At 37.5% G+C, this 16,570-nt stretch overlaps 2 long non-coding RNA genes across 3 annotated transcripts in view; one reads left to right on the forward strand and one right to left on the reverse strand.

The window, feature by feature from the left end:
- LOC118026448 lies at positions 1 to 8,372 on the reverse strand. The gene is made up of 3 exons (XR_004683586.1): positions 8,307 to 8,372; positions 3,815 to 3,932; positions 1 to 88 (listed from the first exon to the last, which is right to left on the reverse strand). It is a non-coding gene; the product is annotated as an uncharacterized LOC118026448 (long non-coding RNA).
- The window catches only part of LOC118026447, a 27,752-nt gene continuing 13,669 nt past the window's right edge, over positions 2,488 to 16,570 (forward strand). For both annotated transcript variants that reach the window (XR_004683585.1, XR_004683584.1), the window contains exons 1-4: positions 2,488 to 2,807; positions 9,266 to 9,302; positions 11,009 to 11,067; positions 13,927 to 14,008. This is a non-coding gene — a long non-coding RNA (uncharacterized LOC118026447). The remainder of the gene's footprint in view (positions 2,808 to 9,265; positions 9,303 to 11,008; positions 11,068 to 13,926; positions 14,009 to 16,570) is intronic.

The raw sequence follows: 16,570 nt of genomic DNA on the forward strand, positions 1-16,570 counted from the left end.
GTTTAATTGTCGTGATGGGCAAGTTTAATTATCACAAGGAGGCCCTTCCTTATTGGGTTGATAAGACACAGACGATACAGATCCAGACCTGCAACAGACAAGAATAAAATCAGAAATATAACTATTATATACATGACAAACTTTTTATTCTACTTAAGTTCTAAAATGAGTACAGTCTAAGTTATAGATTAAGAGTGTGACATACGACGTTTGTTCAAATGGGTGAAACGGAGGGCAAAGAACCCTGCACCTAAACCAATCTGCTACACCCCACCACCCTTTCAATATAGAGCATTTCCAAGTTACAATAAATATTTCGGGTACAACATTCTACTAGGTTTACATCAATTACTGTAAACAAATTATATTCTTTGTGTTGACCTCCTCTTCCCTAACCACTGTCCCTTCTGAGTGTGCCACCAGAAGGTGCATAATATCAGGGAGAGCTCAAACTTTAATTACCAGACTGCCATTACTACTCCAATGCCTAAAAGCCAGGAGAATGTGTTTCAACCTTTTCCCCAGTTTATTCAGTGGTGTGAATTTTTTTAAAAGAAGATTTTATTTATCTATCAGAGAGCGAGAATGAGCAAGGAGAGGAGCAGAGGGAGACGGAGAAGCAGACTCCCCACTAAGCATGGAGCCTGATGCAGGGCTCAATCCCGGGACCCTGGGATCATGACCTGAGCCAAAGGTGGATACTTAACCGACTGAGCCACCCAGGTACTCCTTCAGTGATGTGAATTTTTGAAACAGATGAGACCGTGAGGAAATGAAGCTACATGGTTTTATTACTTATATTGACTTTGACCAAGGACACAGGAAGAACAGCTGGTAAGTGCCATACCTAGAAGTTCTTACTAATAACACACAAGTCCAAGACAATTTAATCTAATCATGCTGTGGTGCAAATCCTGCTCATCACCTCCTGGGCCTTCCCCCAAATGGAGGTAACCAATTACTCTTTCCAGTTACTCCAATCATTCTTTCTTTTGTTTACACGCTTTATTTCCATGGTGATTTCATTAGCATAAAGTGCACATCTTATATGCAATACAACCAGAAATCGTATATGTGTACCATCATCGTTAATCAGATTTTAACTCTATTTGGTCAAATTCTCAGTTATGTTTTTGGCTCATCTCACTTTTGTGATTGCAGAAATATAAACATTCCACAGTTTCCCCTTTCTTATTTTGCCTGTTTAGCCTCAAGTAGTTTCGTTGGCCTGTACTTGTCTCCTTGAGCTCATTGACTTCTTATACTCTATTTCTGCTCACAATCTTGATAACTTACACTCCTTCAATATAAAGGATCTGTCTTCTACTCAGCCTATGAAATGACTGTGAATTCTGGAGAGGTCCACAATCTTGAAGACAATACAGAGCTTGAAGCCAATGAGATATCCTGAACATTATTGCTTGCTAGAAGTATTATAATGCTAGAGGTCACTAGACAGTAACACTGAGGAGTGATGAGGAGTTTCCAGAAAGCCCATGGACATCCAACCAACTTTATCCTTGTTAAAGTGCCATTAACATATCCTCTTATTCAACTCATCCACAATGAACACTGGCCCAAACGACTTTTCTATAAGTTTATGCATTTCCAAACAGTGATCCATTTTGTATACCAACAAAATTTACAGAAGTATAAGTAATTGAAAACTCACAATACTTTAGGCCAAGTTGTTTCTTTGGATTAAACAAAAAATTCTAGACATGACCACAAAATGGTATGCATTTGTTCAAAGAGAAGCATTTCTAAAATAATTAAACATAAATTACTATTGCATAATTTGGTCAAAGGGTACATCTATCTGGATTCTGAAAACATTTAAAGTCCAAAATTCCACATTCCTCACACGGCCTTAATGATTTTCTTTCAAGATAGAATATTATTCTAAGAATTGTTTTTATGGGAAAGACTAGAATTTATGATAGGAAAAAATATAGTATTATCATAAGGAAACATGTTACAGGGCTTTGAACACAGATCTGCTCCCAGTGCCCCAGCGTGTAAACCAGAGGGATGTAAATAGCAGTGGTGTATTTCATTTGTAGGCTCAGTCGTGGCTCAGCCTCCTTACAGCAATGCTCTGAATGCTGACAGGGGGCATTAAATCTTTGGTGGGTTTATGAACTGCAACAGGGAACTTTTCATGACGTCCTGGATCCCAGAAGTAAGACGCCAGTGGCTAATCTCTGAGTCACCAGGCCCCTTTGACCTGTTCTCTTCACACTTGTTTCCATATTTCATCTGCTCTGTGCTGGGGTTGCTTTATGATTTTGGTTAAGTGTGAAGAAAATCAGTGTGGCAGATGGAAGGAACTCAAGCTGTTCTTTACCAAATGCTAAATTTCTGCCAATTTGTATGTATTTTGTTTCCGTAGCGAAATCCCTGCTGTCGTTTCTCAGCATGTCCGGTAAGCCTTATCACTCGCCAGTTTAAGTAATATCAGATGTAATATTCCCTGAAGAGGACAAAGAAAGGGACTCCACGTTTAGTTTTTATGTTAAGGACAACATGGCTCACAGCGCACATGAGCTGGAACAAACAGTACTTTAGAAATCGTGCCAAAGGCGAGGCCACAGCTTGGCTTCTGCGTCCCTGGTTAGAGACAGGGCTGAAACAGGCTGGCAGCAGCTATGAGTAATGTGAGGAGCACTGAACTCGGGGCCAGAGGATCCACACTCAAACCCTGACTCAGCCAGCTCGTTACCCCAGCTGACTGACAGCTTCTCGAAGCCTGAGCTGCTACAACAGTAAAATCAAAATAAGGCAGTTCTCAGAAGCTTTAATGATGGGTAAGTGAGATAATGAACATAAACTTATTTGTGGCTTAAAAATCATCTTATAAGGGGTATTGATTCTCTTGCTACATGGTTGTAAATACTTTTTGCTGATTTCACCTACCTGTAACCAGTAAATCAATTAACTCACTGCTTTGGCATTGATTTTAACTTCGAAACTGATTTTTGTGTCTGACTTGATGCCAAGTATCCAATTGGAAACAAAAATCTCGTCAATAACCGGAATCACATAACATAAACACATTCATTATTTTACATAGAACATTGTTACTTTTTCAACTGAGTTTTTAAATGGCATAATAGTTTAGCATAATGGTCACCCAGACTGAGAAACTCTGTAATTGTGCCTTGTAATTTCAGAAACCTACGAGCTAATTTATCGCATACCAAATTTTATGTTTTAAAACATGACAGTTTTTATGAAAAATTAAGAACAAGCGGTTCTGAGTTCTGATCCAAATAAATAGCTATTGTTGTCTCTGTATGCATGTATTTATATATAGATAAACTATTAAGAGAGGGTTGAAGCTCTATACGGAAAGTAATGAGATAATGATATACATTGTATGAATATGAATACATATACGTGTATGAAGATTCATATATATATATATATATATATATATATATATATATATATATATATATATATATTGAGGTATACACACACACACACACTCTGCCTGAGCCCAATGCCAGGTTCCCATCCCTGAACAATGAAGTCGGAATATATAGGGGGGGGCTGCAGCACTAATGCGTATTAAAAGCTCCCCAGGTGATTTTAATGTGCAGCCAGGGTTGAGAACCACCGCTCCACGTCTATATCTTAAAGTCCTTAGTCTAGCTGGTATTCTGGATGCACTTAAATTCCACCAGCCCATATGTTTCCATTCAGACAAGAAGGACAATAACGATGGCAATATTAAAAGTCTTCATCTGATGCAACCAATTCACTGAACTTTTCCACTGCCTCCCAGAAAGTGAAAACAGACACCACTTACGTTTCTGGTTTCCCATGGTGGTGAATGGAGACACAGTGTGTCTGAGGATCCTAACAAAGCGATGGACGGTCTTCCCTCTTTTACCCAGTCACTACGTTGCTTTTAGTGTTTCTGAGTGCTGTGAATGAAAAGTGTTAAAATTGGGTGCCTGGGTGGCTCAGTCATTAAGCGTCTGCCTTCGGCACAGGTCATGATCCCATGACGAGAAAACCTACTTAGAGACAGAGATGGGAATGTTGAAGCCAGGAAACCAGCATAGGGGACGATTGGGGAAGAATTGGTACACGCAACACAGCATCCCTGGAAATCTAGAGAAGTCTCTGTTTCCGTAGCCTGGGAGTCAACACAAATGCCACTTGGGCCGGGCAGGATGAGGGGGGTGGATGCAGCCATCACTGCTCTCCACAGGGCTCCTGCCATGCTCAGGAAGAACAGCCACTTCAATTTTAGAGCATCGATACTGAAAGTCTTTTACTTTATGTTTGCAATTGTATGAGCATGTGGACAGGTCCCATCCATAAGTGAAGAACCCACTTGAGATGAGTTTTAGTTAATGCAATGTTTGCATATGTGTATGTGTTCATGGGAAGTGTGATCTGACTGACCAATTAAAAATCCGACAGTCCTCTCCTCACTGGGACTTGAGACGTTTGAAACTAAAGAGGAAAAAATAAGTCACAAATATAAACAAAATGTGACCTGTCAGCCAGTACAATGCACTGTGGTATCTACCCTCTTTACTCTGTGCCTATGCAGAGTGGGGCTCTAGAGATAGATATTCAATCAATGATCACTTGACAATTGATCTAAGAGTCCAAGTCATTCATACTACTAGATTTGTAAGTCACCCTTAGTTTCCTTACCCAACTAATTTTCATGTAAGTGCTCTAATGTCCTGAGAGATTGGTTTTGGTCAAACTATACTGTGCTTGCAATCACATGGGGATCTTATAAAAATGCAGACTCTGATTCAGTAGGTCTGGCTGGGGCCTGAGATTCTGCATTTTTTTCCTCCACTGCCAGGTGATGCAACATTGCAGTCTGTTGACGACGTTTTAATGACAAGGCTAAAAGAAAGAAAAGATAAATCAGAATTTATGTCACTCCTTTTGAAAAAGAAAGCCTGACTACATGGGCTTCCTAAAACAAAACATTTAAGGAATAACATAGAGTATGAACGAGAGACTTAAAAAGCAGAGAAAACTCAGCACCTGGCTTTGGAACAGTCTCTGTTTGTTTAATGGTACTCCCGAGGATTTTCAGGTTTCTTTGTTGTCCTAACTACACTTCAGTAATTAGTAAATGTTAGAGGCATGCTGAGATTTGCTGCTTGGTCCAATAGTCAATTATTCAAGCTTCTATAAGGAAAAACACATACTTTAATGCACTTCTATGATTTGTAGTTTCACAAATGTTGTTCTAATCCTATTCCTCACAGTTAGCAAAACAGGAATGCAGTAATTCCCTTATTTCAACACACAGCTCATCATTAATCTTGGGATTCTATTATAAAAGACTGTACCCCCATGAAATTAATCAACATGCTCCATGTTTTTCCTCCTCCCTTTTTTCCTGTGTCGTTGCTAGATCCCAGAAACCAAAATACCAATGTCCATAACAACCTCTGAAATTCTTTGCCTTGACAGAACATGTAAAGTTAGGACTTGTAGATTTTTCTTTGACTCATGTCAGAACAGACTAGCTATGCTGGATCTCTTATCTCCTGGCAATTCTAGCAAGACTGATTTTATGAGAGAAAGGAGAAACGGTGTGTGGCAAAGGAAGACTCGGATTCCCAGCTACTTTATTTATGGGTCTAGTGTGAACTGACCACTGAACTGGTCACTGAAATGTCTCTGGGTCTCAGGTTTCTCATACAGAAAGTGATCGTATTAGTAATAAAAACATGACTTATCATTACTAATATACTGTAGGATATGATGAAACACATACATTTGATTTAGAAAAGTTTTTGAGTAAAATTATAAATCTTCATGAGACACACAAGTGGATTATTCCTTCTCTTTTCTTGCCCAAACTTAAATGAGGTTTGGCAGCTGGGACTCTGGATACATGGGGAAAAAATTATGCGTTTTAGCCTCTGCCAATCAGTTTTACTCTCTGTGATTAGTTCACAAGATGTAAAGCCTCCTGAGGTCAGGAGCAATGTCTGTTACTTGCTGCTGGGTAACAGTGCCTAGTCTATAAATGTCAACCAAACACATAAATCAAAATTGTTTGCATGTGACACATTCACTTCCTTCTAAGGGTAAAAGGTAAGAAGCTCTGCTTGGTGATTTGGAATTGAAAGAGTAATTTTAGTTTGAAAGCTTCATGATGACAACCAATGTGTTAACACAGTGTCCAACCACTACTTCATTTTAATTTTTTCATGAAAGCGAGGATTCAGTGGGAGTTAGCATTTTGTAGCAGTTCTAAATCTTCTAAAATATAAGGGCAATGGAAATTGTAGCAGCCAGTGTTGTGGTGTTTACCTGGCTATGAACAGTGTGTACTTCTTCTCTCTCCTTGACCCTTCTATCATCACCCAACCTGTCTACCTACAGCATGCCGTTACCACCTTCCAGACCCCCAAAGCTTACACAGTCCCAGAGAGGGGCCAGGTGTGTGGGGTCATGATTCACGCAGACTCACTTAGACTTCAGGACCACCGGGAAGGCCAGAATTTCTGGGGTGGCATGGAAAGACAATGGAGGCTTGAAGTCCCAGGCACTAAAAATAAATACCTAAAAATAAAACTGTCAGTCCAGAACTTGGAAAGATCTAATATGTGGCTATGAGAAAGAACAGAGGTTCTGGAGAAGAAAACATGCTAATTAAAGGATCTTATTCAACATGGACCATTCTCTGATCTCGGCTTTTCCACAGTACCTCTGGCCTCAATTATTTCTTCATTCTACTAAGGAAAATAACCTTTGTTTGTACCTGTTGTTCTTTTCCCCCCATTTGTTTGTTAGCTTTTCTGAATTTAGAAGATTGTCTTCTATAAACTTTTATCCTCAGAAATCTAAGTAAATCACAAATTGAAGAATAAAAAGGCAGCATTCCTCAGTTGTTTATGTGACCGACGAAATATCTAGCAACCATGAGCCATGACAGAATGCATGAATTGTACTCCTCTGACCAGTCTGCGTTATAAAACAAAGGAAGATTTTGAAAGAGGTGAACTGGTGCAAGTACTGAATGGTGCTCTGTCCTCCTATATAACCTAATATTTTTAACCCTATAGCAGGCTGGATTCTGATCCTAGGAGAAGCTAGGTATCTTTAGAAACTGCATTTATTCCTCCAGGTAAGAAGTGTTGTATTCCTACCAACACCCCCAACGGTGCCTATTCTGGAGAGTTTGATCAGTTTGTAAGGGATCATAGCAAGGCAAGAATGACAGGCATCTTATCATTCTCTTGAAATTAGTACTCACCCAAACATTTCAGCCCACACTTCTTATAAACTATTGTGAATTATAAAATCATTTGGAATAGACCACCAAAGGATGGTCAATGGAAGATAACTGAATGTGCTAGGTCTGGAACAGACATAGATTTTAAATATAACTAAGACTTCAAGAGTCCAAGACTGATTTCCTAAATGGTTCTTTGTGAAGGTTTTCAAACTAAACTCCCTTTCTCAATACTCTGTATATTGATTTTAATTTTTAAGGGAAAAACAATCAAACCAGCACACATTTCTGTCACTGTCTAGTCAAACACATGAGTCTTGTTAGATTCCTTTTTGCCTTGTTATAGTCTCATTTTCTCCTTTTGTTAAGTGCCCATAAGAAACAATCTAAGCAAAGACTAATTGAGAATTTTGGTAAGTGGCAAATGCCACTAGAGGTCTGGGCCTCTGGGGATGATACAACTAGAGTACCTAAGCAGTATACAGTGCAGTAATCAGCATGCGGAGAATTGGGAGCAACCTGCCAAAACTATCGTTGAACTGATGGGCAAACAGAGGGGATCTTTCAAGAGAACAGACTCTTCTAAAAACTGCCAATAAAATCACTAAATACATCATCTCAAAATACATTGAAATTCAACTTAATGGATCATTTATTCATTGCTATTCTTCATTAAAATAAAAAGTTAATCAGTGATTTTGAGATACAAAGGAAACAAAATGTTTAGGGAAAGAAGCTGACCTTTGCTGCAATATTTTTTTTTTTAAGATTTTATTTATTTATTTGACAGAGAGAGACACAGCAAGAGAGGGAACACAAGCAGGGGGAGTGGGAGAGGGAGAAGCAGACTTCCCGCGGAGCAGGGAGCCCGATGCGGGGCTCGATCCCAGGACCCTGGGATCATGACCTGAGCCGAAGGCAGACGCTTAACGACTGAGACACCCAGGCACCCCCCTTTGCTGCAATATTAATGGGAGGCATCTCACCTGAGAATGAGATCAAGTCACCAGGACAGGAATTCAGAAGCAACCCTTACTGCTCAGGGCAGTTGAGAATTGGCAAAACTTCTTACCTTGATAAAGCTCTTATGGACATAATGCTGTTATTATTTATTCCAGTTGACTTGAGAGGGTTGATTAAATGATAAAGGAATCAAACTAGCCACAAGGAGGTTGTAGTTTCCAAATAGTGTAAGTGATATTCTCATTCTCTCAACCAACAACTTATTTTGAGAACATCACAGAAGACATTTGATATGCATAAGATTGCTTGAAATTTTGTCTTTGTGTGTGTTGTGTGTAACTTCAGGTAGCATTATTAGCATACAATTTGCACTCTAATCTTTTTTTTTCTTTTATCCCTCTCCCACACTCTAATTTTTAAAATGAGTATAAGTGTGTCCTAGCTGTAATTGAAAAACCTAAGCAAACAATAACACTAACCGAACTTCAACTTCTAGAGAAATTTTCTAGAAAGATAATGGACTGCTCAAAGCTTCTTGAATTCTCTTTAAATCTAATCATTCACAACTAATTTTTCATCAAAGATTTTTTTGTCTAGAGCATGAGTTTTAGAGTCAAACGACTTCCATGCCAAAATTGACTTCTCTGACCACTAGCTGTGTGACCTTATGTGACTTTACTGTGCTTCAGTTTACCCATCTGTAGAATGAAAATAATATTGATACCTGTTGGGAGACAATTGCCCATAACTCTCATTTTTCTGCTTGTATTTTGAGCAGAGACACTGACTATCTTTGTTATGGATTATACATTTAAGAATGTTGTATAGATAAGAGCTTGAGAAAAGAGAGATGATATCTTCCTCTCAAACAATAATGTTTACTGCCCATTATAAAAGTTTTGGGTTCCCTATACTCCAAGTTCCTGTCCTATAATTCAACCCATTGTATGGCTCTTTTCACTTTGCTTTATAGGAAATGGGGCTGGGGGAACTGACCCAAGAAAATGTAGGCACTTTGGCCATTACTATTACCATGAGTAATAAAACTGTTCTTTGTTTCTGGACCAGGAGTCTCATGCCTTCTGTTAACATCCGTGAAACTGTGGTAAGCCAATTTGTTAGCTTGTGAGTATGGTAAGATCTCAGACTTTTCACAGATCTTGCAGATCCTACCTTATATTATTTTGAGGGTCAAATGAAATAATATATGTAAAGTGCTTGCAACGTTATCTGCCATATTTAAAAAACACAAATTATATTAGCTAGTATTGTTGCTGCTACTAATTGGTCATCAACTGTTTCAAGGTATAAAGACCTCAGGATATTGGTGAATTCTAATTCCACTGGTGCTGAGTGATGAAAATACAGACTAAAGAATCAACTGAGGTGTCTTGTGATAGTATATATTTTCTTTTGAATTGCCCAAGAAAGAAGTGGTTTGTAGAATTGGGAATTTTATGACTCTCTTGGACAGTTGCTTTAAATATCCAAATGATTTATTCCAAGTCAAATTATGTAAATGATTACTAGAGAGGGTTATGCTCTATATCATTTTTTTCCTGCTGAAGCTGATGGTCAGCATCATGCGGATGTCCCTGTTTTAATCAAAGCTGAAGACAAATTCATTTCACTGTCCTATGAAAATATGTATTAGCTGCCTGTCTTATCAAAATGCTATAAAGGCAGGGATGATGATTAGTGCTTATCCCTTTAACTTATTATTAGAGATGTTATACAACCACATTCAAAGATACCTTTGCTGAGATATTATTTAAAAATCTCACATGATTCCTGTTCAACCTCAACTTTCTTCTGTTAGAGTAAGTGAAAAAACTTTTAAGTTTCTGTGAAATTAATTTAAATGATCCTAACAAATTGATTGATCACACTGAGCTTCTGTTACATTCTAGAACATCAGTTGAAACAGGAACATGTCTAGACATGGCCTATGCATACACCGTCTCATTAATTATAAAAAGAATTCAATTGATCACATAACTCTTAATTTTTGAGAATTCAAGGTGCTGCAAAGCTTAAGACATTGAGAGCTAAGTAGATATTTTTAGGAGTTTCTCTATGGTTCATCATCACCAAGGGAATGTAAAAAAAATATGGAATTGCTTCCTCTACATATACTTCCTTTAGTCTTATGTTTTAAGGCTATCTTAAGATTTATTTGAATTTCAGTCATGGAAGACATGGAAATAAGAATCATCCACCCATACGTAGAGTGAATCAATATAAAGGAATTAATTCAGATAGGAAGAGTACTTGAATAATAGTTTTCAAATTATTTTTAAAATGTGAAAAAAAATTTTAAATGTCATGCTATAGAATATCCATATTGATCTGTCTATCCCAGAGAGTATCCCAATGGGCACCCCTGAGATCCCTAAGCATTTCAAACACCAGACTCTGTAAGCCCCTTCTTCAGGTGATTCTTTCTAATTCTCCCCAAGTGTGAATAGAGGTGTTATACCAGTTCTACAAGCACAACCCATTTGAAGGGGAACTGACTTGTCATGTAGTTAAGTGGTAAACACATACTTTGAATTCTAATTTGAATTCAAAAGTGCTGTCTTTTCGTTTTATGGTAATCATTATCTGTGGCTTCCATTACACAATGTTACTCCCACATAGGGTTACCAGATAAAATATAGGATGACCAGCTATAAATTTCAGATAAACAATGAATAGCTTGTTAGTATTGTTTTGTAATGTTGAATGGGACATATTTATCTAAAAGAATTAGTTTTTTATCTGAAATTCAAATTTAACCAGTGATTTTATATTTTTATTTGCTAAATCTAGAAACCTTCCATGGGAAGATTTCAAGAAAAGTGACATTTTATCCAGACCAATAAATATAAGTAAGTAACAGATTTAAATAAAATATTTCAAGAGCAGAAAAAGGCAAGATTATCTGCGTTTCTGAAACCTTATTACAGATGTGAATTTGCATTTTGCTAAGTGTGAAGACAGAATTTAAAAAGTATTGAACTCTCTCCTTCTCAGGAGCCCATGTCCACCCAAGTGGGGACAATCTTCCTTTTTTATTGTTTAGTAGGATTGTCAAACTCACTTGAAGATTTCTACAGACACAGAGCAGAGTGCCAATGTGTGAGGAAGCAGAATATTGGCTGGATATTCATGAAATAATAATCTAATCTGCTCCTTTGTGAGTGAGAAAACAATGCCACTATTTTGTTATCAGCTTTACTTGAAATTTCTCCTTATATCACCTTTTTAGAAAGGAATATTGATATTTCATTGTAGTTAAGAAAATGGTTTTTAGTCAAGCAGGACAGGAATTTAAATTCTTTCTTCAGTATTAATAAGCTATGTGAGGGGCGCCTGGGTGGCTCAGTCGTTAAGCGTCTGCCTTCGGCTCAGGTCATGATCCCAGGGTCCTGGGATCGAGCCCCACATCCGGCTCCCTGCTCAGTGGGAAGCCTGCTTCTCCCTCTCCCACTCCCCCTGCTTGTGTTCCCTCTCTCACTGTGTCTCTCTCTGTCAAATAAATAAATAAATAATCTTAAAAAAAAAAATAAGCTATGTGAAACTGGGCAAATAATTTATACACAACTCACATTCTGGTTGGAAAATAGAGCAAATGATGCTTACTTCTTAAGGTAGTTGTGAAAATTATTTGGAACGTACTTAAAAGCACCTAGTATAGTTAAAACCTAAAATACAATAAATGGGTAAGTATCATGTCAGATCCTGCTTAATCAGATACCACATTTTCCAAGATTATTAAGGATTTGTTTATTTTTTATAACTACTCATTTTTGTCAGAAATGCACCAAAGTAGTATTTTACCCATTTTTAAAATACTTTATTTATTTATTTGAGAGAGAGAGACAGAGATAGCAAGAGAGAGCACCACGGAGGAGGAGAGGGAGAAGCAGGCTCCCCGCTGAGCAGGGAGCCCAATGCAGGGCTTGACCCCAGGACCCTGGCATCATGACCCGAGCCGAAGGCAGACGCTTAACCAACTGCGCCACCCAGGTGCCCCTATTTTACCCATTTCTGTTTTTAATCTTAATCAAGAATTCTGAAGTAATATTTCTGGATAAGAGTGAGAACTTTTTTAAAGATCATAATATTTCTGGATATTAACCAACCACTATCACAGGCATTAGCCAATCAGAATAGCTGCAGGGACAATTAGATCACATGGCCAGTGATAACCACATGGTACAGGCACACTCCCTGGCTAAATAAAAGCCACATCCCTATAACAGAGAAGGCAAAATATCAGAGGTTCTCAATTCCCATAAAAGATGATAAGGCCCTTACATTAAAAAAGGAATAAATGCATGTCTTAAGAGTAATTAGAGTTGAGGTGACATTTTCATCCTTAATCTAAGATGTCTGTATTAATAGGGGCAGAATGCTTAATGGCATATCAATTTAGACAAGTAGAAGTAATGGCAGCAATAGTGATAACGCTCTTTACTGAGTCTCCACTGGGTGACGTGCACTCTACTGCACACTTTATATTCACTTAATAATTTAATTCTATCAGAACCTTGACTTTGGCCTATCTCCACTTTATAGATAATACAGACAGAGATTCTTATGTAAATTTCCCAGGTCATACACAGCTGATAGTGGAAGATTCAGATTTTTTAAGCCACATCTCCTTATCTCCAAAACCCATGTTCTTACATACTATGTTGTGTTGCTTTCTGATACAATCTGATAAAATAACTATACAAGATCACATTTTGATCACAATTATGTAAACAGTAAAAAAAAATAGTCTTAGTCTATTTGAAAGCCACCACCCGAGTGATGGATAGGTAACAACTCAAAGGAACTTCATTTAATGGGTATTGCCAATCCAACAATTGAAACTTCAGAGAAAAGTTTGGGGGTGGAAGGAGCAGAAATATTGCAATGGTTTCAATCCTTTTCCCAAACATAGTAAAAATGAGCATGTTTCCACTTCACTAGATGTACCAAGCAAAGACAATACTGTAAACTAAGCAAACCTTATACAGGGATATTCCCTCTGCCAGTAGCCATCTTAACACTGGGATGTGTTTTCATTGACACCGAACCTTTCCAAGGACTGCATACTTTTTTTTGGTTACTATTTTGTCCCTACTCAAAAGTAGGTATGTTTTGTTTTGGATGCTATTTTTATCCATACTTAAAAGCATGTACACAGCCACGATTTCAGTTAGTTGAATCAGTGTATGGACTAGAATGTGTTCCTTTGTGGACTCCAAGGTGACTCAGATTTGGAAGAAATCCGAAGGTCATCTTAACTAAATCTCTATCTCCCTCCAGGACTGTATAGTGACCAAGTCGTCCCAGGCAGTTACGCATGAGAACTAGGTACACCCAAGAGGACATGGAGATCCCATGGGTGGTTTGCCCTGTGATCAGAGGGTCTGTAGAGGCACGAATACAATCATGCAGGTAGAACTGGAGGGACTTCCCACTTTTTACTTGGCTTCTACCAGAGAAGCTCCATCGTTGGCTTCGTGTGATGATACATGTTTTATGAAGAAAGTTTTATGGTTAAAATTATTTGAAAACTACAAAATACATAAAGCGATACAGAAAAGACATGGCAGAGACAGCTAGTTGCCTACTAGAAATCCACTTACCCTTAATTTTATTTAACATGATTTGATTATTGTTAGCCGCAGCCAAGGACTGAGCTGTAAGATGCCTCCCTTTCAGCCTCTCTTCCTCTTCCTTTCTGCCACCAGCGCAGATGTGATTGCTGGCTCTGCTGGATCTAGTTCATACCTCACAGGACAGTTTGAGAACAGAAGCGGAGTTCTATAGATGGTAAGGCAAAAAAATAGAGGGAGGCTGGGGCAATAATGACAGAACACACCAATTACACTTGCCCGGATTTTCTCTCCGGGTTGTTTCTCACATGAGAAAAAAGGAAAAACCTAATTTACATCAGCCACTGTTTTAAGCTCTTGCCTTTGTAGCCAGATATAATTCCTAAATAATACAAAAGGTCATACTTACTCTTTCACACTTACTTGTTTGTTTGCTTGTTTATTTATTTGTATCTTATTTTGGGTGTGTGTGTGTTTAAGTAAAACCAACCTTAAGGGGAAACAATAAATTACAATACTGTTAACGTGGCCTGAAAAGCAAAGAAACTAAACTGTAGGTGGTAGAATTTAGTAAACATTTGAAAAGCTAAATACATTCAAATTTGCAGGTTCTAAGATCCCAAAATTTTCAAAGAATTAGAAAAATATTTACATGGCCTTTAATAAGAATAGCATACTTCTAAATATATAAATTTAGAGTGTTTTGTTTTAGCTTCTGCTTTTGCCAGATTTGACATCCTGTGAGATCTCTCTTATACCTCTCAATGTCTCCCTCCCACTCTCAAGAGCTATTACAGGTCCCTTTAGCAGAAAAGGAGTCAGTTAGGAAGAATTTGGGATGAGGAACAAATGTTTTCAAATTACTAACCACTTTCCATTTCAAATTCTCAAAATGTTTCATAAAAGTATTAGATAAAATTATCTACAAGATTCTAATAAAATGAGCAGATAATAGTACTTCATAGACATAAGTAATATCAGAAGAATTAGGCAAATGCAAAAAAATTAACAAAGCAGTAAGTGGAAATAAAAAGTAAGAGGTAAAAAAATGTAACAATGGTCATTATTTTATGAATATTGACCCTTCATGGTTTACTAGACACCATTTAGAAATTGACTTATAGGTCAAACCCTAAATGAGTATATATGCATATGAATATATCTACAATCAGATGGTATTTGATTCACTAAAATCAATGCATTTGTACTTTACAAACATGAACAACACAATAATTGAGGTGAGTTATAAGTGAGCAGGAAAAAATCGCTTTGAAAAGTAGCTGACACAAGTACATATACAAGGGAAATATTCTTCATAGATGATGAATCTTTAAATCATTATCTTTAAAAGATTTTCTTCAGTTCAAGAAAATTATTGTTTTTGTATAATATGTCACTAGTCAAATCAGCAGAATCGACAAGGGCAGTTCGTGGATGGAAGATATTGTAAATAGATTAACCTCAAATTCAACATATGTTAGGGATAATTTTCATATTTCATTGTGGAAAAAGGATTGGCCTAATGCACCTCTTTTTGTGATTATCTTGATATCAGTGATAAGAACAGCACTTTGAAGGCAAGGAGAGTATGATTAATCATTGATTCCAGACTAAATCTGCTTAAGTGTTGTTAACACTATATTTTCATGAAATGCTTTCCGTGATTTTCCTAAAAACAGTGGGTCTCAAAGCATAATCTGACAGAATCCAAAAGTCTGTGAGGGCAGACTAAATGTACTAAGAATAGGATTGCCAAATCATTCATATCCTTATGATCATTGGAAAAAAAAATCAATGGATAAAAGTTTGTTTCATTTTTTTATAAATGTGTCATAAATCTTTTCCTATTTCCACTTATCTGTTAGTAGGTGTTGTCACACTACAAATAAACTAAAACATGAGTCAATGATTATTACTTAATAAGTTGGAAGTGTTATTAAATATTTATAGAATATTATTTTCAAGATGTGAAAGACTGCATATTTTAAAATATAGTCAATTTTTCATTAATTTGCATAATAGAATTTAACACAGTGATGTTTCATGGTATGATATTTCTTTTTAAATTTTATTATGTTGTGTTAATCACCATACATTACATCATTAGTTTCTGATGTAGTGTTCCATGATTCATTGTTTGCATATAACACCCAGTGCTCCATTCAGTACATGCCCTCTTTAATACCCATCACCAGGCTTACCCATCCCCCACTCCCCTCCCTTTTAGAACCCTCAGTTTGTTTCTCAGAGTCCACAGTCTCTCATGGTTCGTCTCCCCCACCGATTCACCCCCCCCCATTTTTCCCTTCCTACTATCTTCTCTTTTTTAACATATAATGTATTATTTGTTTCAGAGGTACAGGTCTGTGATTCAACAGTCTTACACAATTCACAGCACTCACCATAGCACATACCCTCCCCAATGTCTATCACCCAGCCACCCCATCCCTCCCACCCCCCACCACTCCAGCAACCCTCAGTTTCTCTCCTGAGATTAAGAATGCCTCATATCAGTGAGATCATATGATACATGTCTTTCTCTGATTGATTGATTTCGCTCAGCATAATACCTTCCAGTTCCACCCACGTCGTTGCAAATGGCAAGATTTCATTCCTTTTGATGGCTGCATAATATTCCATTGTATATATATACCATTCTTCTTTATCCATTCATCTGTCAATGGACCTCTTGGCTCTTTCCAGAGTTTGGCTATTGTGGACATTGCTGCTAGAAACATCAGGGTGCACGTACCCCTTCGGATCACTACATTTGTATCTT

Source organism: Mirounga leonina, unplaced genomic scaffold (assembly GCF_011800145.1).
Source record: "Mirounga leonina isolate KUSES-001 unplaced genomic scaffold, KU_Mleo_1.0 Mir_234, whole genome shotgun sequence".
NCBI classification, from domain to species: Eukaryota; Metazoa; Chordata; class Mammalia; order Carnivora; family Phocidae; genus Mirounga; species Mirounga leonina.